Below are 17,485 nucleotides of genomic sequence, written 5' to 3'. Positions count from 1 at the left end.
GTATATGGTGTCAGAAAGTGGTTTGGTTTCAGGTGTTTTTGCATGTAGTCCAGTTTTCCTAATACCATTTAGTGAAGAGATTATCTTTTCCTGATTGTGTATTATTGCCTCCTTTGTCCTAGATTACTTTCTCATATAAGCCTGGGTTTATTTCTAGGATCTACATCCTATTCCTTTGATCTATGTGTCTGTTTTGTGTCAGTACCATACAGTTTTGATTACTACAACTTTGTAGTATAGGGTGAAATCAGGAAATGTCATACCTCCAGCTTTGTTCTTTTTCCTCAAAATTGCTTTGGTGATTTGGGGTTTTTTGGGGTTTTACACATATTTTAGGATTATTTGTTCAAGGGCCATGTGCATTTTGATAAGAATTGCATTGAATACTTTGCATAGTATGGACACTTTGCAATATTAATTCTTCCAATCTATGAGCATGGTATATCTTTCCATTTATTTGTGTCTTCTTTAATTTCTTTCATCTTTTTCTTATAGTTTTCCAAGTGCAGGTCTTTTGCCTCCTTGGTTAAATTTATTCCAGGAATTTTATCCTTTTTGAAGTAAATGGAATTGTTTTCTTAATTTCTTAATCTCTTCCTGATAGTTCATTATTAGTGTATAGGAAGAAATGCAACATACTTATGTATATTAATTTTGTGTCCTGCAACTTTACAAAATTCAGTTATTAGTTCTAATAAATAGATTGTGTGTGTGTGTGTTTGTGTGTGCACGCATGGTGGTAGTCTTTAGGGTTTTCCTTTACATTTTTGGCCTTTTAGGGCCACACCTATGGCATATGGAAGTTCCCAGGCTAGGGGTCAAATCAGAGCTACAGCTGCTGGCCTATGCCACTGCCACAGCCACAGCAACACAGGATCCAAGCTGCATCTGTGACCTACACCACAACTCACAGCAATGCTGGCTCCTTAACCCACTGAGTGAGGCCAGGGAATGAACCCTCATCCTCATGGATACTAGTTGGGTTCACAAACCACTGAGCCATGACAGGAGCTCAGGTTTCCTATATATGGTATAATGTCATCTTCAAATTGTGACATTTTTTCTTCTCCCTTGTTAATCTAGATGCTTTATTTTCTTGCCTAAAGTGCTCACTGGATAAGACTTGCAATATTATGTTGAAAAAAAGTAGCAAGAATGGGCATCCTTGTCTTGTTTCAAATCTTTGAGAAAAAAACTTTCCCCTTTTCACCATTGGGTATGATGTTAGCATTAGATTTGTCATATCTGGCATTTATTATGAAGTATGTTCACTCTTTACACACTTTATTGGCAGTTTTTGTTGTAAATGTTTGTTGAATTTTATCAGATGCTTTTTCTGTATCTATTGAGATAATCAGATGATTTTGATCCTATGATTTGTTAATATGGTGTATCACATTGATTGACTTGTGAATATTGAAGCATCCTTGCATCCCTGGAATAAATGCCACTTGATTATGTGTGTGATCCTTTTAATGTATTGTCAAATTCAGGTTGCTAATGTTTTATTGAGGATTTTTGCATTTATGTTCATCAGGGATGCTGGGGTATAATTTTCTTTTCTTTTTTGTAGTGTCTTGTCTGGCTTTGGTATTAGGGTAATGCTATCCTCATAAATTTGGAAGCATTCTTTCCCTCTTCAATTTTTGGAATAGTTTGAGTAAAATAAGTGTTAACTCTTCTTTAAATGCTTGCTTGTTGGGAGTTTTTTGATTACTGATTCAGATTATTAGTCAATCCCTCTGTTCAGATTTTCTATTCATTCCTGATTCAGTCTTGTAAGACTGTGTGTTTCTAGAATTTATCCATTTCTTCTGGTTTGTCCAATTTATTTGCATGTAATTTTTTTTAAGTAATCATTAATGATTCTTTGCTTTTCTGTGGTATCACTTGTAACTATTCTTCTTTCATTTCTAATTTTATTTCTTTGGGCTGTCACTCTTTTTTTGTTGAGTCTGACCTCTGATATTGGAGAGAGTTCCATCAGTTCCCTATTTATTTAGCAGATGCTCTAAAGTTAGTAAATGGTTTTCTTCTTGTGTAGTCTAGGTGCCTTCAAACTGCTGTTTTCTTACAGAGTTTTTATAGTTCTTCTCTGTTCCTTTCTTCTTCTCTTTGTAGTTTGATAATTTTCTGTAATAAGTCTCTCTGTGGGCCCCTTAATAATATCTGTCCCCACTGTGGGTCTTGGCCTTGAGGGTGGTATTCCCATTGATATCTTATCTCTGTCTCTCCTGCCCATCTCTCTTGGGTTCCTCTATCGTTTATTATGCAGAAGCCCTTCAGTTAGCCCTCAGTTCATCTCGAGGAGGAATTGCTCTCTGTGTAGGTGTAGATTCAATGTGTCTGTGGGAGGAGATGTGTTCAGGGTCTTCCTATGGCACCATTTGAACCCTATAGCTTGTCCTATAAATTTTTTTCAACTTCTTGTGACTCCAAAATGTTTGATATTAAAAGTTTTTTAAAATGCTATGTTGGAGTTCCTGTTGTGGCTCAGCAGGTTAAGGACCCAACGTTGTCTCTGTAAGGATGTAGGTTTGATCCCTGGTCTTGCTCAGTGGGTTAAGGATCAGGCACTGCCACAAGCTTCAGTGTAAGTTGCAGATGCATCTCAGATCCAGCGTGGCTGTGGCTGTGGTGTAAGCCTCAGTTGCAGCTCTGATTCAACCCCTGGCCCAGGACCTTCCATATGCCTACAGGTACAGCCTTAAAAAGAAAAAAAATGCTATTTTAAAGAGGAAAACTATATTAAAATGTATGTATGATAAAAATGACCGTTTTAGTCATTTTATTTCCTAGTTAGTACTAAGGGACACTGAAAGGACAGGGGACTGTTTTATTTTTTGAATGGTCAGCCTGGGAATCTAAAGAGAAAAAAATTGTAGAAATATATTACTACATCCTTATGTTTCTAGTAAATGCCCACAATGACTTCAGTTACAAAACTCACATCAGGCTTTGATAAACTATTATTAATATGACAGTTGTTTCTGGGGAACCCCACTGGGTGAAGCGCATCCTGGGTGAGGATGTTTATTAGAACATATTAACATTACAGGTGATTCATGCTGCTTGGGAAATGCTGAGACAGTATAGCTTTTTCAGCTAAGGCAAGACAGTGGCATTTATGGTATAATAGCTGGTGATAAAGTCCATATTAGCGTGAGTAGTTTATTTTGATACTCTTCTCTCAGCCAATGCAGTATGATTAGTTTATTATTAGTGTATGGTTAGCCAGACATTTTATAGCTATAATATCAGCACAGATTTATAGTATATAAAGTAGCATACTAAAGATCCTTATGACTACAAATTCCTGTTTAAAAAAATAAGCCCCAAATCTCAAGAGACTCACCTTTGAATAAGAAACAAAGTGATTTTAATACAGAATATGTGATAAATCCATGATATTCCATGTAGTGAGGGTTTGGACACCTCTCTGAGATGTTGTCATGTTTTCACCAGGATTGTTTCTTAAGCATTCAAACTTGCAAATAAAACAGGGGGAGCGGGAGGATATTAAATTGAGATATGTAAATTTTTATAGCCAGTTTTATCACCATCCTTGTTTAATTTTGCAAGTCTCTCTACCTCTTTTGTTCTAAATTTCCTTCTTATATAAATAGGAACTCATTATTTTTATAGAGGTATTATTGACTAAGTGGCAGAAAGGTAGTAAACATGGAGTGTTTTGTTGTAACAAAGCATTTATTTCATTCACACAAAAACCTAATGGGCACAATGGGAAAATGCTGGTTGAAAGAAAGTACTCTTTCATTGGCCCATCACTGAAAAACTCACTCATTGGTGGTTTGTATGACAATATAATATTATGAATCTAAAATCTGGAGTTGACAGGAAGCTAAGATGTAGAGAATATATATGAAATATGATAAGTTACCCAAAGGGTCTAGACAGAACTGATAGGAAAGGTGATTGAAGTCAAGCAGAATGATGTTTAACAGAGTCCACAAAAGTATTATATATCTTTCCACAGAAACAAAATATAAATCTGAAGTGAACATATGAAACCTTGTGGTAGTAGGTGTGCAAAAATATGACTTAGGGAATTTTGGATAAGTATAGGATCAACCCATCAGCAACATAATGTGGCTGTTAAAAAAAAAAAAAAAACCCACAAAACCCAGCAATAACCTTTGTATGGTGTCCAAATATGGATGTTAATAGTTATATTCTATATTGGTTGGACCACCTCTAGAGTAGTAAGATCAGGTTTTGCCCCCTTACAGAGACACCAACAAATTAAATCAGGTCGAATGATTGAACATAGTGAGAAACTGAAGCCATGCCATCAGAGGGATGTTTAACTGCCCGAGAATGTCTAGGCAGAAAACAGAGAAAACATGATAGGTCCCATGAAATATTTGTGGACCTATCAAGAAGACAAGAGGAGTTCCCGTCGTGGCGCAGTGGTTAACGAATCTGACTAGGAACCATGAGGTTGCGGGTTTGGTCCCTGCTCTTGCTCAGTGGGTTAACTATCCGACATTGCCGTGAGCTGTGGTGTAGGTTGCCGTGAGCTGTGGTGTAGGTTGTGGATCCTGCATTGCTGTGGCTCTGGCGTAGGCCGGAGACTACAGCTCCAATTAGACCCCTAGCCTGGGAACCTCCATATGCCGTGGGAGCGGCCCAAAGAAATAGCAAAAAGACAAATAAATAAATAAAAGAAGATTAAAAAAGAGAGAGAGAGAGAGATTCAGTTTCCTCTAAAAAAAAAAAAAAAAGAAGACAAGAGATTCAATCAGAAAATGCCCCAGTATCAAGTTATAGGAAAGTAGATTTTGAGTTGATATAAATTTAAAATTGCCAGAGTACCTGTGTGGCTCAGTGGGTTAAGTAGCCTGCATTGCCACTGCAGTGGCTTGGATTCAATCCCTGGCCTAAGGACTTCTGTGTGCCACAGGTGGGCCAAAAAAAAAAAATTTTTTTAAGTGCCAACTATTAGAGATGACAAAAGATTAAATGAGCTATCTTGAAAGAGAAAAGGATGGCCTATTACTAGATTTTTTATCTGCTGAAGTAGATGGTCCTTGAAAGATGTTACTAATAAAGCCAAACATCACAGAAGAAATTATATGACTTCTAAACGTTTCTAAATCAACTGAGTAAAAACTGTGATGGCAGAAACTACATGGTTTCTACTACTATAAGTCATACCATCTGGTTAAGCAAAGAATGATTGTTGAATAAAAATAAATGAATACTTTTTGTAACTAAAACTCTGATGTTTAATGATATCTCTCCCAGCACAAGATAGAACAATTAATATAGTATATCATCACAAAGGAATGAATGAAAATGAAGTCTGGAGTTCCCATCGTGGCACAGTGGTTAACGAATCCGACTGGGAACCATGAGGTTGCGGGTTCAATCCCTGGCCTTGCTCAGTGGGTTAAGGATCCGGAGTTGCCATGAGCTGTGGTATAGGTCGCAGATGCAGCTCAGATCCTGCGTTGCTGTGGCTCTGGTGCAGGCTGGCAGCTACAGCTCCGATTCGACCCCTAGCCTGGGAATCTCCACATGCCGCGGAGGCCGCCCAAGAAATGGCAAAAAGACAAAAAAAAAAAAAGAAAATGAAGTCTAATTTTTGTTATATATTAGAAATAAAGTTTGGACTCTAAATGGTAACATTTATAATGATTTAGATCCCAATTATTTAAAACTTCCAGTAGCATCTGTAGCTATAAGACAAATAGCACCCTGAATTGGAGAAGAATATCAAACCACAAAAGTCATTTTAGTTATCTGACACACAAAGCAATTTCTTTAAATAAAAGAAAACTTAAGTTACGAAATCAGAAATGACAATACACATATTTTTCTCTCCTCAAGTCACTGTTTATCTGTATTTAATGCTGTTGATCGGCTAGCCTTCTTGTTATTTTTCTTCTTCAATTTCCATGAAACTACACACTCCTGACTTTCTCTTACTTCTCTGGCTGATCATTCTTCATAAACTTTGAGAATTTCTCCTTTTTCTTCCAAACTTTGTTTGGTTATATTTGCACTTTGTCCCAGACATTCTTATCCCCATTCTACATTCTCGCCATAGGGTATGTTAATCGTCTCAGGCTTTAAATGGTAATCTTATGCTCCTGATTTCTAAATTTATGTCTCTGACCCTGGACTTTATTTTGATTTCCAAACATATATATTCACCTTTCCATTAGATATGCTGATTGTATTTGCCATATTTTTTTATTTTCTGTATTCTGATGCTTGGACATCTAGGACCTTGCTGAACCTGGAAGGACAAGCCCTTCCAGGGTTAGCCAGTTCTAGAGGTAATAAACTACTCTCTCCTAGAGCTTGCCTTTCAAATGCAAACCAACCCTGAGTCCAAACTACCAACCACCTCTCTTATCCCTTTATTGGGCTCTTACACTTTGGGCCACCTTCTCCTGCTCGGATCAACCATGGCCAGTTACCAAACAGCTAGAGACAGCCACTATCCTCCAGAGTCTTCTGAGATTATTTAAATTAGCAAACCCTAAACCTGTGTGCCCTGCCTTGCCCATTACTCCCAGAATAAACCACAATTAAGTCTCCCTGACCCTCTGGCTCCCGACTGTCCCTGGTACATTCCTGTATGGTTCTGCATGGTGTGTCTTGCCTCCTGTTCCTGGGGATTTGTGGGTGTAACAAACTTCTTTCTTCATGACAGTCATTTCTGTGTCTGCATGGCTTACCGTACTTGATTAAAGAGACACAAACCATGTACCCCTAAAACACAGTCCCCAGAAAAGGAACGCGTAGGACCAAGATCCAATGGGACTTTTACAGACTTCTGTAACAACAACAACAGCAAAAGTCACCAAATATCACCTTAATATCTTACAAAACTTGTTTCTCTTTTAGTGTTTCCATCTCAGCAAATGGTACTACCATCTACCAAAATTGTTTTTGCCCAGGGGCCATCATCAACCTCTCTTTCCCCCTCGCTTCCTACAGTGAATCAATCAAAATACCGCCAAAACATACATTTAATCACCTCTCTATTTCCATCTCCACTACCACTGCCTTTTCTGAGCACCATTACCTTTGGCCTAGGGCACTTGAGTAGCCTAAGTTTCACATCCGTTATTGTCCTAATCAATGGAATAAATAGGAGCATGAAGGAGGTCTTTTTTAATGTGTGTCTTAAGATGCTTACACTTAAAAACATTTGTCCTTTACTGTTAGCTTCATTCTAAAATCTTTAACATGTCTCAGAACATCTCCGAGATGTGATTTCGCCTCACCATTCCAGTCTCATCTCTGCACCACTCACTCCCTAGGTCATTTCACGCATGACTGAGAAGATTGAGGATGTATTTTCCAATTACTCAACACTCTCGCCCACCAACTTCCTGAATGACACCCACATATAATTCAGAGCTTAGCTAAATGTCAGTTTCCCAGAGACATCTTACCAGGTTAGGCCCTGTTGCCATTTTAGTATTCTGCAAAACCTCTTTCAGAATAAATGCATGCATATTTATATGGGGTTAGTCTGTCTGTCTCTTCACCTAGTCTATAAGCTTCATGGGTTCATAACCATGTATATCTGTTTTCTGTGTCTCATCTAGTTCAGATGCCAGTATAGCTACGGAATAAATGTATTAGTAAGTAATACTTTAAGACTTTTCAGCCGTTTAGGGTCAGTGAATACAGGGCTTGAAATTGGTAAGGTAATCCTTGATTCTCAACAAAGGTTAAGGGACAGGAGGTCAATAAATAGAGAAACATTTACTGCTTCTAACGAAGGAAACATTGCAAGTAAATGTATTTTTGTGACCACTTTTTGTTTAGTGCAATATAGAGCATCTACAGCCTTATTTCTGAATTGTGACCCACAGACCAGTAGCATGGGCAACATGTGAAAACTTGTTAGAAATACAGCCTCGGGAACACCCATCCTCAGACCTGCTGAATCATAATCTACATTTTAACAAAATCCCAGATGATTCAGGAGCATATTAAAAGCTTGAGAAGCACCGATCCATGGTATCTTCAAATTTATGCTATTAACTATTTAAAATTATTTTAAAATTTCAGTGTAATATAATAAGGTAATTCAGTATTATCCCCGAGAGACAATAAACTAATGGACAGTGGATTTCTATTACCCTCTAATAGATGCCTCTTACGAGAAAATGTGCAGACTGTTTTGGGCAGCCCTCATGATCAGGACATGATTTGGTTTTCTTTTAAACAAAAACCAAACAAACAAAACCTTTCAAAGTCCAATCAATAGAGAAAGCAGATGGCAAACAACTTCACAATTTAAGATTCAGTCTGCAAGCCCATTTTACATGATGGTGTTTAATCTAAGCATACAGTTTGTAGCCTGTCATTGGCATACACCTGCAAAACACATTTCTGAGAACTGTTTCATTTCAGTGACTGAGCTGCTGTGTGCAACCACAGTTATTGAGAGTGATTTCTAATTATTTTGACTTCCTTCCGGTAATGAGCAGAGAAAAGTCTAATTTACCATATGGTTTGCTGATACGCTAATATTCACAAGCCATCTTTAGGTGCAGTTAATCTACAGTCAGGTGCTCTGTTTGTTCGGGCATATTGGAACAACCACTGATTAATATCCCTGAAGAGAGTGGTTAATTTTATTAGCCACTAAGAATTCTACTGCGAATAATCTTATTTGCTCCAAGTGAACATTTATCCCAGAATGTACATCACAAATGTATTTTCAATGCAGTCTCCCCTTGAAACATCCCAACCCTGGTAATGGAATTCCATGAAAGGTAGGGGCTTTGTTCAGAGTTTGTAATCTGGGATTGAGGCGTCTTTTGCCCTCATTCTGCTACTGTTTTTATTAAGTGATGCAGTACATTCTGTCAGCTTCACCGGAAAGACATCAATCCCTCCCCCATGGGGCTTCAGATCCAAGCTAGTCTGACAGTACAACTCAGACATGTTTCTAATAGGTGTTTAGAAGCTCTGTGATGGAGTTCTTTTTCCATTTGTCAAGAACTACACACAGGCATTTTGATCATTGCTGGAATTTCGAGAGCAGATAACAGTGAATGTGCTGACCATCCCCCTGCTAGACTCAGTGATAGATTCTGTTTGAGGCCCAAAGATTTAATGACAACAGAGAATTTGGATGTAGAATATCTTTTTCTGCTTTCCACTTGTTCACGCATAAGCTTATCTCACCCACTCATGGCTCCCTCTTCCCTGTGATCCTCTATGGCTTCTATTTTTCTTTTTCCCCAGAAGTGTAGTACAGACAGTCCACAACAGAATTTCAATATGTTTTAGAATAGAGATCATTTTAAGTATATGCTTTGTTTCTTTAGAAATCTCTTCACTTTAAACATTAGGGGCATTTTTTTCATCATTTTCCTACACTGAATTGTTGCTTATAAGAAAGGAGATGGCATATTCTTGGGAGATTTGAGTTATTTCCCAGTCATCAAGAATCTAAATTTTTGCTCCATATTACATGTATCTTGCTGTTGTAATAATTCCCTGAGCTCTTTGAAAATATTCCCAATAAGGGAAAGAAATGTAGAGATTCAGTGTATATCTACCACTAATGTATGAGGCGCCACTGTAAAATAATGGCAGTGATTTCACAACTTACACAAATAATTCTTTCTTTCAGTATGCCCTTCCTGTGTTTATGCATAGACATAACCAGAGTATAGTGTGTGGGGGACACTGGTAACAGATCTGTAATAACATGCAAACCTGGTTAAGGCACATGCTGTGAAGTCACACAGGAGTGAGGATGAGTTGTATTCCCTTCTTGTCACTGTGACTTTAGGGGAAACCCTTTCATCTCTAATATCTTGTTTTCCCTTGGCACCATGGGGGGATAAGATCTCCTTCACAAAACTTATTAGGATTAAGTGAGAAAACATACCTATAAAACTCTTAATGTAGTATCTGGCTGACAAAATAAATACTCAGTAAAATGTGTCTATTGGTACTATTTGCAGTTATTTTTTGAAACAGAGATGACTTTAGATACCTGTATTCAAAACAGCCCAGCGTGTCTCTATGGGTGCTTGTGAGCCATTGGATTCAAACAATGACTCATTTGGTGACCAAAAAAAATTTCCTTTTTTGGAAGCAACAAAGCCACCCGCAGGTATAACACTGAGGCTCTGTAATGCACACAGTGCTGTTGTTTATGTTGTAGGATGCTTTGGGAATATAAAAACAGCTCACAACAAATTTTACTATGCTTTTGTGTGTGCAAGTTTTATTCCTGAAGATAAAGAACAAAAATTAGAATATTTGGATTTTATTTTTTTTGGAAATTTTTTTCTTTGAAAATGAGACAATATATGATTTTGGAAATCAGAATGAAGATCAGTTGGTAAAAGCTGCTTGTTTCATAATTTTTAATTAAAGAGGAACTTTCTTCAGAAGTGATACATATGTGTGTGTGTATATATATGTATATAACACAGTTGTAGAAAACAAGCTATTAACAAACCTTGGCAATAGGTACATTTCCACCTGTTACAAATAGGAATGTTTGAGGGGTATCTATGTTTCCTCTGTTTTCATTATTATCTTGTATCCATTTTTGAAATGTGTACCAATTTTCCCCCTTAGTACTCATACTAATATTAATATTCTTCTTCAAAATCAATATGTAATGATGGCAAAATTAGTAATGTAAAATGCAACAATTATGGAGTTTCCTCCTAGCCTAGTTTTTAAGGACTCAGCATTGTTACTGATGTGGTACAGGTTAGATCCCTGGCCTGGGGACTTCCATGTGTCACAAGCATGGGGAAAAAAAAATGAACAGTATTTGAGAAAGGAGAACTGTGTGAATTGCTAAGGTTTTTTGTTGGTTTGTTTGTTTAGGGCTGCATATGTTGCATATGTAAGTTCCCACTCTAGGGGTCAAATTGGAACTTCCGCTGCTGACCTACACCACAGCCACACAGGATCCAAGTCATACCTGCAACCTATACCACAGCTCACATCAATAACGGATCCTTAACCCACTGAGCAGGGCTAGGGTTCAAACCCACATTCTCAGGGATTCTAGTCAGATTCATTACAGCTAAGCAACAGTGGGAAATCCATGAATTGCTAAATTTTTTAACCTCACAGAATACAACTTTATACTACACCTGATCTTTTTTTTTTTTAAGAGAGGGTTTTTTTTATTTTATTTTATTTTATTCTGTTTTATTTTATTTTTTTAATTTATTTCCCCAATACAATTTTTTTTTCTACTGTTCAGCATGGTGACCCAGTTGTACATACATGTACACATTCTACTTTCACACATTATCTTGCTCTGTCATAAGCGACTAGACACAGTTCCTAGTGCTACACAGATTCCAAAGGCAATAGTTTGCATCCATTAACCTCAGGCTCCCAACATACCCCACTCCCTCCCCTTCCCCCTATTCTCCAAGTCCATGATTTTCTTTTCTGTGGAAAGGTTCATTTGTGCCATATATTAGATTCCAGATGTAAGTGATATCATATGGTATTTGTCTTTCTCTTTCTGACTCACTTCACTCAGGAGGAGAGTCCCTAGTTGCATCCATGTTGATGCAAATGGCATTATTTTGCTCTTTTTCATGGCTGAGTAGTATTCCATTGTGTATATACACTACATCTTCCTAATCCAATCATCCGTCAATGGACATTTGGATTGTTTCCATGTCTTAGCTACTGTGAATAGTGCTGCAATGAACATGCAGGTGCATGTATTTTTTTAAGGAAAGTTTTGCCTGGATATATGGCCAAGAGTGGGATGGCTGGGTCATAGGGTAGTTCTATGAATAGTTTTTTAAGGTACCTCCATACTGTTCTCCATAGTGGTTGTACCAGCTTACATTCCCACCAACAGTGCAGGAGGGTTCCCTTTTCTCCATACCCCCTCCATCACTTGTTATTTGTGGACTTATGAATGATGGCCATTCTGACTGGTGTGAGGTGGTATCTCATGGTAGTTTTGATTTACTTTTCTCTAACAATCAGGGATGTTGAGCATTTTCTCATGTATGTTTGTTGGCTATCTGCATATCTTCCTTGGAGAATTGTCTATTCGTCTTTTTCCCATTTTTCCATTGGGTTGTTGGTTTTTTTGCTGTTGAGTTATATAAATTGTTTGTCTATTCTAGAGATTAAGCCCTTGTCAGTTGTAACATTTGAAACTATTTTCTCCCATTCTGTAAGTTGTCTTTTTGTTTTCTTTTTGGTTTCCTTTGCTGTGCAAAAGCTCATCAGTTTGATTAGGTCCCACTGGTTTATTTTTGCTTTTATTTCTATTGCTTTGGGAGACTGATCTGAGAAAATATTCATAAGGTTGAAGTCAGAGAATGTTTTGCCTATGTTCTCTCCTGGGAGTTTGATGGTGTCTTGTCTTATATTTAAGTCTTTCAGCTATACTGAGTTTATTTTTGTTCATGGTGTGAGAGTGTGTTCTAGTTTCATTGATTTGCATGCAGCTGTCCAGATTTCCCAGCAATACTTGCTGAAAAGACTGTCTTTTTCCCATTTTATGTTCTTGCCTCCTTTGTCAAAAATTAATTGGCCACAGGTGTTTGGGTTTATTTCTGGGTTCGCCATTCTGTTCCATTGGTCCTTTATGTCTCTTTTGGTATCAATACCACACTGTCTTGATGACTGTGGCCACAACCAGGTGGGATTCATCCCAGGTGCACAAGGATGGTTCTACACATGCAAATCAATCAATGTCATAGACCACATTAACAAAAGAAAAGTCAAAAGCCACATGATCATCTCAAGAGATGCAGAGAAAGCATTTGACAAAGTAAAACATCCATTTATGATCAAAACTCTTACCAAAGTGGGAATAGAGGGAACATAACATTATTAAAGCCATTTACAACAAACCCACAGCAAATATAATACTCAATGGAGAAAAGCTGAATGCCTTCCCACTAAAATCTGGAACAAGACAAGCATGCCCACTCTCACCACTGTTATTCAACATAGTACTGGAAGTCTTAGCGAAAGCAGTCAGGCAAACAAAAGGAATTAAAGGCATCCAAATAGGAAGAGAAGAGGTAAAACTGTCACTGTATGCAGATGACATGATACTATATATATATAGAAAACCCTAAGGACTTAACCCAAAAACTACTTGAACTGATAAAAAATTCAGCAAAGTACCAGAATATAAGATTAACATTCAGAAGTCAGTCACATTTCTGTATACTAACAATGAAATATTAGAAAAGGAATACAAAAATACAATACCTTTTAAAACTGCACCCTAAAAAAATCAAATACCTGGGCATACACCTGACCAAGGAGGTAAAGGACTTATATGCTGAGAACTATAAAACATTAATCAAGGAAATTAAAGAAGATGTAAAGAAATAGAAAGATATTCCATGCTCCTGGTTTGGAAAAATTAACATTGTTAAAATGGCCATACTACCCAATGCAATCTACAGATTCAATGCGATCCCTACCAAATTACCCATGACGTTTTTCACAGAACTAGAACAAACAATCCAAAAATTTATACAGAACCACAAAAGACCTAGAATTGCCAAAGTAATTCTGAGGAACAAAAAACAAGCAGGAGGCACAACTCTTCCACCTGATCTTAAGCTAAAATGCAATGATTCTAAAAGGTGCAATGATTCTAATTCCTATGCAATGATTCTAATTCCTATATGCATATTCCTGTGTGGCCATTCAAAGATATTTTAAGCATTAAACATTTATACTTACCACCTGCAAAGTATACCCAGAAAGCTTGGCTTTCTCATTCAGTTAAGTGTTGAAAACTGCAAATTAAAAATGTAATTGTGTGCTTGTTAGAACATTTGAGTGACATTTGCTACATGAAATAGACTCTTGAGTAGCATGAGTAGATGTAGTACAATTTTCCTGAAAATAATTAGTATGGAGAGACGAGGAGACCAGACCATGATGTTTATTTTTCCATCTTCACATATGATTAGAATAACTTAATTTTACTACTATCACATTTTTGTTTAAAATTCATGCTTAAAATATTTTTTCTAATTATATATAGTGCATTTTAAGTGCAAAATAATGATTACCAATTAGAACTGTTCTTTGAAATATACTGAGTCTTGACTGGACAATTGTACCTTTATTTTTCAGTGAATGGTAGAGAAAAAATAGATGAGACCAACTTAAATGAATGTATTTTCATTGTCATTAAAATGAGGTTTTAAATACTTTTTTTGGTGTAAATGAGTTTGAAATCAGTTATATTCAAGGGAATGTATATTTGGTGGGTATTGTTTTAAAAACATTTGTGAGGCCAAGTAATAGAGTTTCCCTAGAAGAAGAATTAACAATCACATTTCACTAATAGTAAAAGTGGGGAAGAGGCAGAACTGAGGTTGGGGCACAGAGTTCTGGCTGGGAAAGTCATAAAGAGTTGTTCTTTTAAAAGTGTTTAGGCCCATAAAACCTGCAATTTCTGTTAACTGAGCTGAACAGTTTAATTTCACTCAGATTCCGTAAGTATTAACTATTGCAAAGCTGAAATGAAAACCTGTGCTTGCAAATTGTCCATATCCTTTTATACTAAAGTTATTCCATTTGTCAACCTTGATACTTAGATGACACTGGCTGTAAGGGTGATTAAGGGGGAATATCTCTTGACTTTTTCCCAAAAGACCTCATAGGACCATATATTCCTTGGTCTTTAGTTTGAGCTTCCATTTTGCAGCCCCCGAAGTTTGGTTTCTCTTATAATAGACTGGATGACATGAAGATATGCAAACAAACTCACTCACATGAAATGAACTATAACTAAACTGCCTAATTTATTAACTTGTGTTGAGAAATACATCTTCCCAGAGGATGGAAGATGAAGATATACATCCTCTGGTCAGAATGTTCCCTTCTCTGTCAGAAAAGCCATGAGAAGCCAAATTATCATCAAAAGATTGCCTGATGATCATGCAGTCAGAACAAGAAAAGTAATTTGTGTGATTTGTATTTTGACGGCATCAGGTTATAACCAGAGACAGCAATCTCCACAATTTAGATGGTGTCTGTCACTGACAGAGAATCAGCCTTTGTCAGGATTCCCTATCTCCTGGGGAAATGAGCTTATCTAACTGGCATCTAGCTGTTTCTTAGTTTTAGTCTTGTCTTGCCATGCTTAGAGGGCCAATCTGTATTTCTAAATTAGTTTCAAGGTTTTACGTATCTCAGATCAGGCCCTTTACATAATTTTAGAGTGAGGGGCCATTCCATTTACCGCTGTCAAATTCCTGGGGGCATATTCTTTACACCCAGTGGAGACTTACTGAATAGATTGGTAAAATCAGCATCACTGTCTTAAATGAATTCATCTGTGATTCATTTAAATGAGAAAAAAACTTGAACAGCACTTTAAAATCAACTTGCTTTTTTTAAATGTGTTATCTTATTTGGTAAAATAGCTCATTTTTTTAATGGAGGGGAGCCTGGGTAGAACAAAAAATGCATTAACAGTGGTTATTGTAATAGCAAAATTCAAGGAAGGAGATAAAATGGCTATTTGTCATTTCCATATTAACTGAACACCCAGAGGAACCAAATTTAAGGCAAAGGTACATTATATAACAGCATGAAAGCTCTTTTGACATGTTGTTCCTTCTATTGTAAAAAGTATTGCTACATTTTTCATAGATTTTTGGCTTTGATTTCTATTTTAATTTTAATTGTGTTTTTTAATGTGGCAACAATGGACAAAGCAAATCACTTGATAAAGAATATTATCACTAGAATTCTCTGAGAGGCCATTTCAATCCCAAATAGGAGGCACAGCACTGTGAAGAATAATTGTGTAGAATTTGCAATCAGCGCAAGGGGCAGTTTCCTTTAGCTTTAGAGAAATTACTGCAGAATAGCTGTGTAGCATGTGGGGAAAATCATTGCTGGTAGAACAGAGCAAAATTAGTAAAAGCAGAGGTAGATGCAAAGCATAGTGGAAATCTTCCCACACAATAGTCAAAGGCATTCAGTCAACTGGTGATTATCATTCAGACAACAAGACTAGTATTTTAAATGCATCATGAGCATCAATTGAATGAGAAAGATAGTATTATTATTGCCTGTAGGGAAAGTCCTATTTTTAATTTTTCACAGAGGAAGGAGACTTGAATCTTCAGGATTCTTTTTTTTTTTTTTTCCTCTGTCTTTAGAGGGCTATACCTGCAGCATGTGAAAGTTCCCATATTAGGGGTTGAATTGGAGCTACAGCTGCTGGCCTACTCCACAGCCATAGGAACACAGGATCCAAGCCACATCTGCGACCTAAACCACAGCTCACAGCAATGCCAGATCCTTAACGCACTGAGCAAGGCCAGGAATTGAACCCGAATCCTCATGGATACTAGTCGGGTTCATATCCGCTGAGCCATTGATGGTATGTTTTCTCAAAGTCTTCCCGTAGATGATGTAGCTATACAGATCTTATAATCTTTAGGATTCTTATTTCCTTCCTAGACAGCTCCTTGGGTGTTTGCTTCTGACCTCATAGCTATAGACTATTTGTTGACTGTTCTTTGCCCCAAAAGCACACCTCATGTATTCTTCTAAAGTTCAGATCTATGGCTTCATTCTCTCACTGGACATTTCCACTCAGATGTCCTGCAAATACTAAGAAATTACTATTTCCACAAATGTTCTCTTCTTTTTCATACATAATCCCGCTCCACCTGATGTGTCCCTGAATTTGGTTAATAGTATCATCAGTACAGTCTCTCAATGAAATGATCAGTCATTTTCTGCCTTTCTCTGTCCTCTGTTCAGGATCAAATCTGTTGCCACATCTAGTTAATTCTATCTCAGAAATATTTTCTGTATTTTACCTCTGTTTTCCAATAATGCTGCCAGTGTCTTTGTGTTCTAAGCACCAGCTTCCATGATGTAGCTGCTCCCTTACAAGTTTTATGTTACTCTACCATTTCCTCTATATTGACCCCAAAGGATCCTCAAAGTAGCAAATCTGATGGTGAGACTTCCCCACATGAGAATATCACCAGTCTCCATTAGTCAGGTCAATGGCAGGGACAAGCCAACTATTTGTCTTTTTTTTTTTTTCCTCCTGGCAGACAGCTAAACTACACAGCAAAGCCTCCTTTACTATAAGACAGGGCCAGATCACTGAGTTCTGGCCAATATAAAAGTGGGCAAAAGTGATGTAAATCATTTGGAATCCAGTCTTTCATCTGTGTATGGATGCTCAGGGCTATCTCAGAAGCCCTGTATTAAAGATGACAGAACTTCCATCAACTCAGATCCCCAAAATGTCAGGTCTACTAGAGCCACTTCCCACTATAATCAGCAGTAACATTTTAGACTACTAATGAATGACTGAAAGATATATGTACATACATTGCAGCAGTTATTGTTACTTTAATACAAAACTCAGGAATCTTTCTGACCCACATATATCCAGCTACTTCCCACATTATCTTGCATAGCCCTGCGCTCTGAATCATTTGTTGCACTGACTCTCTTGTTCATC

Source organism: Phacochoerus africanus, chromosome 11 (assembly GCF_016906955.1).
Source record: "Phacochoerus africanus isolate WHEZ1 chromosome 11, ROS_Pafr_v1, whole genome shotgun sequence".
Classification (NCBI taxonomy): domain Eukaryota; kingdom Metazoa; phylum Chordata; class Mammalia; order Artiodactyla; family Suidae; genus Phacochoerus; species Phacochoerus africanus.
This window is presented reverse-complemented; position numbering follows the sequence as displayed.